The sequence below is a fragment of the Sciurus vulgaris genome (genome assembly GCF_902686455.1).
Source record: "Sciurus vulgaris genome assembly, chromosome: 4".
NCBI classification, from domain to species: Eukaryota; Metazoa; Chordata; class Mammalia; order Rodentia; family Sciuridae; genus Sciurus; species Sciurus vulgaris.
The window spans coordinates 90,605,669-90,616,123 of NC_136464.1; positions in this window are offsets into that span (position 1 = coordinate 90,605,669).

The following is a 10,455-nucleotide window of genomic DNA, read 5'->3' on the forward strand; positions in this document are numbered from 1 at the left end:
ATCTAACATGATGCTGTCCATGTCCATGCATTTTTCTGCACATGACATAATTTTTATGGCTGAATAATAATCCATTGTGTCCATGCTCACTATAATTGTTCAGTAAATAGACTGGAGTGATATAGCTGTGCCATATGATTTTCTATTTATAGTTCTATGAGTAACTGCCATCCTGATTCCCATAGTGGATGTAGTAATATGGATCCCCACCAACAATGTTGAAGAATTCCTGTTCCTCACGTCCTCATCAGCATTTATTTTTTGTATTCTTGAATATTGCCTTTCTGACTAGGGTAAGAGGAATCTCAATTGACTACAATTTGCATGTCCCTGAGGCTAAAGACAGTGCATATTACCTCATATGATGAGAGTTGACTGAATATACATTTTCCTTTGTAAACTGTCTGTTCATTTGCCATTGCATAAATGGGCTGTCTTTATAGTGCTGAATTTCTTTAATTGTTTACACATTTAGTATTCTAATCATCTGTCACAGAGTAAGTGGCAAGTTATGTCCCCTGTACTATACTCTTTCTCCTCACTTTGTTAGTTGTTTCCTTTGCTCTTCAGAAGGTTTTATTTTAATGTGCTACAATTTGCTATTATTTCCTCAGCTATCATGTTCGTCTTCATAAAGTCTCAGTCTATGCCTATATTTTGAGGTTTTTCCCTACATTTTCTGAAAGGTGTTGTAATGTTTCTATTCTTATGTCTAGGTTTTCCGTCCCTTTGCTGATGTCTTATACTTGGGGAGCAATAGAGATGTAGTTCCATTTATTCTACATATGGTTATCCAGTGGGCATATTGCACAATACTTGGATTCATATTGATACTGTGATTCATGTATGTTATTCAGCCATTCAGACTCTGGTTCCCACTTTCCCTTTCCCTCCTCCCTCACCTTCTCTCTACTGATCTACCTTCTACTTCTTCATTTATTTATTTTTAATTGATTCTTTATAGATATGCCTAAATATGGAATTCACCATGATATATTTATATATTCAAGTAGAGTAATTTTGTCAAATTCATTCCACATTCCCTCCCTTTCCCTACTCCTCCTCCCTCCCCATCGGTCTTTTCTACTCCACTAATCTTCCCTTTAACTCCTGATATCCATCTCCCCCACTTTGTCCCTTTTAGGTTACTTTAGCTTCTGCCTATTAGAGACAACTTTTGAACAATTTTCTCATATGACTTATTTCATTTAGAATGATATTGTCCTGTTCCATCCATTTATTGGCAAATGACATAATTTCATTCATTAAGACAGAGTTAAATTTCTTCATGTATAGATACCACATTTTATAATCCATTCATCATGTGGCTACTGTGAATTGTGCAGGGGTAGACATTGATGTACTTGCATCCGTATTGGCCTGCTGATTATATAACTGTTGGACATATACCAAGGAGTGGAATAGCTGGATCATATGGTGATTGCATTGTAGTTTTTCAAGGAATCTCCATTCTGCTTCCAGAGTGGTTGAACTAATTTCTGTTCCCACCAACAATGTTTGAGTGTACCTTTTCCTCCACAACCTCACCTTATTATGTATATTCTAGATGGTTGCCATTCTAACTGAAGAGAGGGGAAATTTCTGAGTAGTTTTGACTTGCAAGTACTGTGATTGCTTGATATTTTGAACATTTTTTAAAATTTTTGCATATGTATTTGACAATTTGTGTTTATTTTTTTGAGAAATGTCTGTTTATTTCTAATTAAATGTTAATTGTATTATGATATTAATTGGGTCAGTTGTATTTATGATGCTAAATATTTGAATGCTTTATAATTTCTTGTTATTAATGCCCTCTCAGAGAAGTAGTGGACCAAGATTTTCTCCTATTCTATAGATTCTCTCTTCACACTCTTTATCATTTCCCTTGTTACCAGCTCCTTTAAAAACAAACCAAAATACCCTGTATTTTCCTGCATGTATGTTTTTGGCAATTGTGACCAAGAATCAGATGACTGCAACCATGTAGGTTTGTCTCTGTGTCATTGTTCCCTTCTGGTCCTTGTTTCTGTTTTAATGTCAGCATCATGCTGTTTTCCTGACCATTTCTCTGTGTTATGCTTTGAATTTGGGTTTTGCGTTGCCTCCTGCTTTGCTCTTATGTCTCAGGTTTCCTTTGTCTATTTTTGTTCTGTTTTTCATCCATATGGATTTCAGGATAATTCTTTCCTGTTGCATGAAGGAAACCTCATTGGAGGTTAGAAGGAATTGCATAAAATCTGTGAACCACAATCTGTATGTGGATATTTTCCCAATATTAAGGTTGCCTTAATTATTTTCATGAATATAAAAGGTCTCTCTATCATCTTGTGTCTTCTTCAGTTTCGTCTTTATCATTCTGGAGTTTTTCTTGAGCAGTTGTATCACCTCCTTGATTTGGTTTATTCGTATGTATTTGTTTTTTCTTCTATTGTGAGTGGAGTTATCTGAATTCCATTATCATTTGAGTTTTTTTTATTATGTAGATATATTATTTATTATTTTATGTTGATTTTCTTCTACTTGACCGAATTTGTTCATCTTATTTTAAATTCTTCTGGTGGGGCTTTTAGGATCTCCTAAAAGAGGATCAGATATTTTGTAAATAATGATAAGTTGATTTCTTATTTTTTTTCCTTCCTTTTTCTGATTGCTTTAACTAAAACTTCAGATGCTATTTTTGGCAGGAGTGGTGAGCATGCACATCTTTTTCTTGTTTCTGATTTTAAAGGAAGTGCTTTTAATTTTTCAACATTCAGTATGCCATTGGCTTTGGATTTGGCATACGTTGCCTTTGTAATACTATAGCAAGTTCCTGCTGTCACTAGTTTTTTAAGGCTTTGCTCATTTACTGTTGAATTTTGTCAGCAGCTTTTTCTACATCTATCGAGTTGATCATGAGATTTTTCATTCCTCTTTCTCTGTGTGGCGTACTGCATTTATTGATTTACATGTGTTGAACTATCCTTGCATTTTTTGAATTAAATCAATATTATGATGTTGTATGATCATTTTAATGTGTTGTTTGATATTGCTTTCAAGAATTTCATGAGGGTTTTTGCAAATATTTTCCTCAAGAACATTATTAAATAAGATTATTTCTTAGTTTTTTTTCTTATGCAGTTTTCCTATAAGGTTGATATTGGCATCATAGAATGTGTTTGGCAGTTTCCTCTCTTTTCTATTCCTTATAGTTTTGTGAGAAGCATTATTGTTAGTTCTTTTTTGATGATCTGGCAAAATTAAGTCATGAATGTGTCATGTTCTTGGCTATTGTTTTTAGAATGCTTTTCATCAGTTCTTCAGTATAATGGCAAGCTATTGGTCTGTTTAGATTTCCTATATCCTCTTGATTCAATTTGTAGGTCATTTAGGTCTAGAAATTTCTTCATTCCTTCTATATTTTCTAATTTTTATTTTGTAAATCATCCTAATGGGCCTCCAGATTTCCCATTTATTTGCATTTCACATTTCAAAACAGTCCTTAATTGTCCTCTGTATTTCAGAGAGATGTCTGTTACTAAGATCCACTTCTTACGTATGCAAATTTATTGATTTGTATCTTCTCTGTCTTGACCTTAATTTGTTTCAGGGTTTATTGATCTCGTTTATTTTTTCAAAGACTCAAATCTTTGTTTCATTTATCCTTTGTATTGTTCAGCCATTTTCCATTTCATTAATTTTGTACTAACACTTATCATTTCTTTCTTTCTTCTGGATTTGGAGATGGATTGTTCTTGTTTCACTAAGACCTGCAGAATCATCTAGTTGTTTTAGGTGAGATCTCTGATTTTACAAGGTATGTAGACATATTTATAAATTTCGTTCTTAGCGCTCCTTTCATTGTATCCCACAAATTCTGGGATGTGTTTCTCTTTTCAATTTATTCTAAGGGTCTTTTAATACTTCCCCTGATTTCTTTGATGACCCATTGATCATGTGAAAGTGTATTGCTCATTCTATAATTGTGTGTAATGTTTATTGTTTTTTATCTTGGTTTGGTTTTGAAATGTTATTTTATCTTGACCAGATAATATGCAAGGAATTATTTTGATTGCTTTGTGGATTTTTAAGATAGCCTTTATGGCTCAATATGGAGTCTGTTTTAGAGAAAATTCTATGAAAAGATTGAATATTCTATTATCTGAGGAAATATCGCAGAGAAGAGACATCTGTGAAGTTCTTTTGATCAAATTACAGTTGAACTGTATAGGAACTGTTGACTTTTTTTCTCAGTGACATATGCATTGGTGAGAGTGGTATATTGGAGTGACCCACTCTAATTTTACCTGGGGCCCATTATTTCCTTTACTTTGAGTAGTATTTGTTTCATGAAATTGAGGGCACTGATGTTCAGGACATAAATATAGCCATCAAAGTTTCTTGTGGTATTATTCCTTTTACCTTTCCTAGGTAGTGATCCTCCTTGTCATTTTGGATCGATGATGGTGGTTTGAAGACTTTCAGCAAATATCATAAGAGCTACTGATGCTTTCATTTGGCTTCCATTTATATGAAATGGAAATACCATTTTCCATCATTTTATTCTGTGAGTCTCTTTCAATGGAATGTGTGTTTTCTGCAGACAAGATACAGTGGGTCTTAATTTTTTTCATTCTGTATTCCACTTAATGTCTTCTAATTGAAGAATCAAGCTTGTTAAAATTGAATGTGAATGGTATACAGTTATGCATTTCTTCCTGTCATTTTGCTTTATATTTATAATTGTAATCACTCATAATTCACATTTACATGTACATATTTTACTTGTTTCTTATTTTAGAGGAAATTCTGTAGATTTTTCACCATTCAGTATACCATTGGCTTTGGATTTAGAATACACAGCCTTTGTAATACTATATCAAGTTCCCGCAGTCCCTATTTTCTTAAGATTTTTCTCTTGAAGGTGTGTTCAATTTTTCCAAAGGCTTTTTGTACATCTATTGAGATGGTCATTAGATTTTTGTCCTTGATTCTCTGTGTGCATTTGCATCTGTTGAACCATCCTTGCATTTTTGGAATTAAACCAATTTTATGTTAATGATGTTGTGTGATCATTTAAATGTGTTGTTGAAATTGTTTTCAAGCATTTCCTGAAGGTTTTTGAAACTGGGTCCCTCAAAAATTTTATTAAACGAGTTTCTTCCTTTGTTTTTTCTTATGCAGTTTTCCTATAAGGTTAATATTGCCCTCATACAATGTGTTTGCCAGTTTCTTCCCTATTCTCTCCCATGTAATTTTTTGAGGAGCATCAGTGTTAATTCTCCTTTGATGATATGGCAAGATTCAGCCATGAATGTGTCTGGTCCTGGACTTTTTTTTTTGGTTTGGTTCAGGGTTTATCAATCTTATCTTTTGAAAGAACCAACTCTTAGTTTCCCTTATCTTTTTTGTTGTTCATTAATTTTCTAGTTCATTAAAGTTGGCACTAATACTTTTCATTTGTTTCTTTGTACTGGATTTGGAATTGGATTGTTCTCATTTCCCTAAGACTTGGAGATTCACGTGTAGTATATTTAGTTGAGATTTCTCTAATTTTTTAGGTGTATGGCCACATTTATAAATTCCCATTTTAGTGCTGCTTTCATTGTATCCCACATTTTATGGGATGTGTTTCTCCCTTCAAATGATTCTCAGGGCTTTTTAATCCTTCCCCTGATTTATTTGATGACCCATTCATGAAGCAAAAATATACTGCTCTTTTTCTTAGTGATTGTACTGTTTCTGTCATTTCAGTTGGTGTAATTTTGAAATTTATTTTAATATGATCAGAGAAATGCAAGGAATTATTTTGATTGCTTTGTGTATTTGCTAAGAATAAGCTTTATGGCCTAATACAAAGTTTGTTTCGGTGATAATTCAATGAAAATAGTGAGTATTCTACTGTTGTCTGTGGAAATAGTCCATAGACACATGTAAATTTCTTTTGATGAAAAGTATAGTTAAACTCTGTAGTAACTGATGCTATTTTGTCTGGATGACATAGTATTGGTGAGAGTGGTGTATTGAACTGACCCACAATTATTTTACAGGGGCCCTTCTGTCCCTTAAGCAGTTTTTGTTTCATTAGATGGGAGCACTGATGTTGAGGGCATAAATATTTATAGTCATTAAAACATTTTGTTGGACTATTCCTTTTATAGGTCGTGATCTTCCTTGTCATTTCTGGCTCTTGGTGACTGAAAGTGTTTTGGAAAATATTAGAAGAGCTACTGCTGCTTGCATTTGGCTTCCATTTGTATGAAATGGAAGTACCATTTCCCATCCTTTCATTCTGTGAGTCTTTTTGAATCTGATGGTGTTTCCTGCATTCAACATACAGCTGGGTCTTGAATATTTTATTTCATGTTCCCCTGAATATCTTTTACTTGAAGAATCAAGCCCATTTACATTCAATATGAATGGAAGAGAGGTATGTATTTCTTCATTTCATTTTGTTCTTTTTTACAATTGCATTGTCTCAGAATTCACATGCTTGCCTATTCCAGTGAGATTTATCCTTTGACATGCCCTTTCTCTGATTTTTAGCTTCCTCTTTTATATGTAGGATTGTTTTGACTATATTCAACAATACTGCCTCAGTGACCATAAATTGTTTATTTTTATGCAGTTGAGTTACAGATGTTAATTTGTACCCTACTATTTTACTGCATTTATTCATGAGATCCAGGATTTTTCTGGTGTGGTTTTTTGGGTCTTCTAAATAGAGAATCATGTCATCATCAATCATTGCTAGTTTTAGCTCTCTTTTCCTCTATGTATCTCTTTTCTTTCTCTCCTTTGCCTAAGAGCTCTGACTAGAGTAACATGGACTGTGTTGACAGAAGTGATGAAAGAGCTTCTCTGTCTTATTCCATTTTTTAGAATGAATGTTTTCAATTATTCTCCATTTAAAATAGTGATGGCCTTGTTTTTATCTTTTACAATGGTGAAGTACATTTTTATTCTCTCTCATGTTTCTGGGTTTTAAACCTTTATTTTGTCCAGTGCCTTTCCTACATAAATTGAGATTATCATGTGATTCTTCTCTTTACCTGTATTGATGTGGTGAATCATATCTATTCATTTCCATATGTTGAACCAACCATTCATTTCTGGAATGAAACACACTTGATCATGGTGCGCTATGTCTTTAATGCATTTTGTATGTGATTTAACAGCATTTTATTACAAACGTTTGCATAAATCATACATAAGTTCATCAGGATTATTGTTCTGGAGTTTTCTTTCTTTGAAGGGTCGTCTTCTTGTTTTGGAATCAGGGTGATCCCAGCTTCATAAAATGAGTTTGGCAGGATCCCATCCTTTTCTTTTCCATAGAGTATTTTGAAAAGGATTCATACTATTTCTTTCTTGAAGGTGTGGTTGAACTCAGCTGAGATTCCATTGGGTCCTGGGCTTTTCTTTTTGGTAGGCTTTTGCTAGTAACTTAAATTTCATTGTTGGAAATTGATCTGTTTAAATTTTCTATGTCTTTCAAGTTCAATTTGGGAAGGTAATCTTTCTCTAGAAATTTGCCAGTATCTTCATGATTTTCTCTTTGATTGGATTTTAAGTTTTCTAAATAGCCTCTGAATATCCTCTGTATTTCAATGTTGTCCATGTGGATATTTCCTTCCAAATCACATATTTTAGACAATTGAATTTTTTCTTTCTTTCTCTGGTTAGCATGGTCAAGCGATTATCAAATTTATTTATTTTTTCAAAGAATCAACTTGCGTATTTGAAAATTGTTTCAATTTCAGTGATTTTGGTTGTGATTTTCATTATTTGTGGTCTTTTGCTGCTTTTAGTTTTTATTTGTTCTTCCTTTCCAGAGCTTTAAGGTGTACTCTGTGGTATTTGAAGACTTCCTATTCTTTTAATGAATGAGATCAGTGCTATGAACTCTTCTCTGGGAACCACCTTCAGAGTATCTTTGGGATATAGATATGTTGTGTTGCTATTCTTATTGACCTTTAAGTATTTTTAAATTTCATGTATGATTTCTTCTGCTATTCATTGGTCATTTAGTAGTGTATTATTTAGTCTACTGGTGTGAATGTAGCTTCTATTTTTTATTATATGGTTGATTTCTAATTTCATTCCATTATAATCTGATGGAATGCACAGTATTATCTCTAATGTTTTGTATGTACTAAGCATTGCTTTTGCCCTGTGTTATGGCTTATTTCAGAAAATGATCTGTGCCCTGCTGAGTACAAAGTGTATTGAATGCTTGCTCATTACACTTACCATGTATTTTTTCCTTCCTAGAATGTCTACGAAGGAAAAGGAGAAGGTTTTGAAACTGTGGCAATCAAGGAATGAGGGTAATCTCATTGAAGACTGCCCATTGTTGTTCTGTTAATTGACTTGAAATTAGAGAGTTTCATATATATTTTACTGTGTTTTATTACCATAAAAGCAAAATAGAACCCTAAGAAACACAAAAATTGAGCTTTGCATGACAACATTAATTCTGAGGGTAAAATGGAACATGTGATTTTGGCCCTTCGTGTAAGACAGTTCTGAGTAAAGAGCTTGTATGGGACTCTTCCTCTCTCACCTGACACAAATGTAAGATGCTTTGTAATGCTTTTCCTACCTCCTTTTTAACATATTATCTTCCATATCCTCATAATGATGACAGTGATCCTGGAAAGAATATAAGGCCCCTACTAGTTCACTTTAGCAATTAAGTATAGCACCAAGATGTGGAGGTTTGAGATGGGTAGAAGTTGGTGGGAGTAAACAGTTGTCAGGTATGTTATGGGGAAAGAACAAAATTGAAAGACACCAAATGAATAGCTTGGTAAATCTGAAGGTGAGAAGGGAGAAAAATGGGAAGTATTCTTTTAAAAAGGGCAAAATAAATGCATAGATTGAATAAGAGAGTGAAGACAAAGATGTAATACAATCGCAAGAGAATAGTGAAGTTAAGGATAGCAGGAACTGTAGAATAGATTCTTCTGAAACAATTGAAATTCATTTTAATTAAGAATGAAAAAATATAATTATAATTTCTTATAAAATCATGGAGTATTTATGTAGTTCTGATGTGGAAAGACGTGTGAATAGAATCTGTAATCAGTAAAGATCTTTCCAAGTGTGGCATTTCAGCTGTCAAGTAAAGGAAGTGAAGGATCCAGCCACAGAAATTTCTAGTGGGAGGGCAGTCAGAACAGAGAGAACATTTTTCTAGGATTCTTTTTCCTGATATTCTGGAGTGAATGGGAACAGGGCATGAGATAACAACACCACAATCATTTTATAGTTATACAATATAGAAACACATGTAAATATATGCCTACATATTTTAGATACCTAATAAATAAATTTAGTTATCTCACTTCTTATTAAGATTGGAATAATTGTCTTACATTATCACTAATGAATTATAGACTGAAGAGAATGTAGTAGGTCAAAGTTTTGCACCAGTGCACACTTTTTTAAAGAGAAGAGTGCCTCACTGTGGCATATTTGTATATGCATATTTCTTACTTTGAAGAATGTCGCTCCCAAAATATAGCCCTAACATTCCCTCTTCCCTCTTTTTGTCCATTCCACTTCCTCCCTTCTGCACTAATGGTCTCCCTTCAGCTTTCATGATGAATGTTTCCCCATATGACCTGCTTCCTTCTGAGTCCTCCTTATTTTGTGTGACTTGCTGCTGTCCAGTTACATCCATTGTCTTACACATGACATAATTTCTATGGCTGAAAATAATCTTTTGTGTGTATGTTGGCAATAGCTTTTCCGTATATAGTGGAGAGTGGTGTATAGTTGGGCCATATGCTATTTCTATTTTTTTATGAGAAAACTGCATCCTCGTTCCCATAGTGGATGTATTTGTATGCATTCTCCCCAACATCATTGAAGAATTCCTATTCCCTACATCCTCATCAGTGTTTATTATTTTTAATCTTGAATATTGCCTTTCTGAATAGGGAAAGATGGACTCTCAAAGGACTTTTGTTTTGCACCTCCCTGATGACTAAAGACAGTGATTGTTACTTCATATGAGTTGACCAAATGTTCATTTTCCTTTGTGAACTATCTTTTCATTTGCCATTACTTAAATGGGTTGTTTGTCTTTCCAGTGCTTTTTGTTGTTGTCGTTGCTTATACATTTAGTATTCTAATCATCTGTCACAGAGAAACTGGCAAGGAACCTCTCCCATGCTATGTACTTTCTCCTCACTCTCCTAAATGTTTCCTTGGCCCTTAGGAAGATTTTATTTTCATGTACACCACCTTGCTGTTACTCCCCTAGCTATCATATTCCTCTTCAATAAGTCTCAGTCTAAGCCTGTATATTGAGGTTTGTCCCCTACGATTTCTGCAAGGTGTTGTAATGTTTCTGTCCTTAGGACTAGGATTTCTGTCCTTTTGGTGATGTCTTGTACACGGTAAGCAATAGAGAGGTAGTTTCATTCTTCTACATATGGATATTCAGTAGACCCATTGCCATTT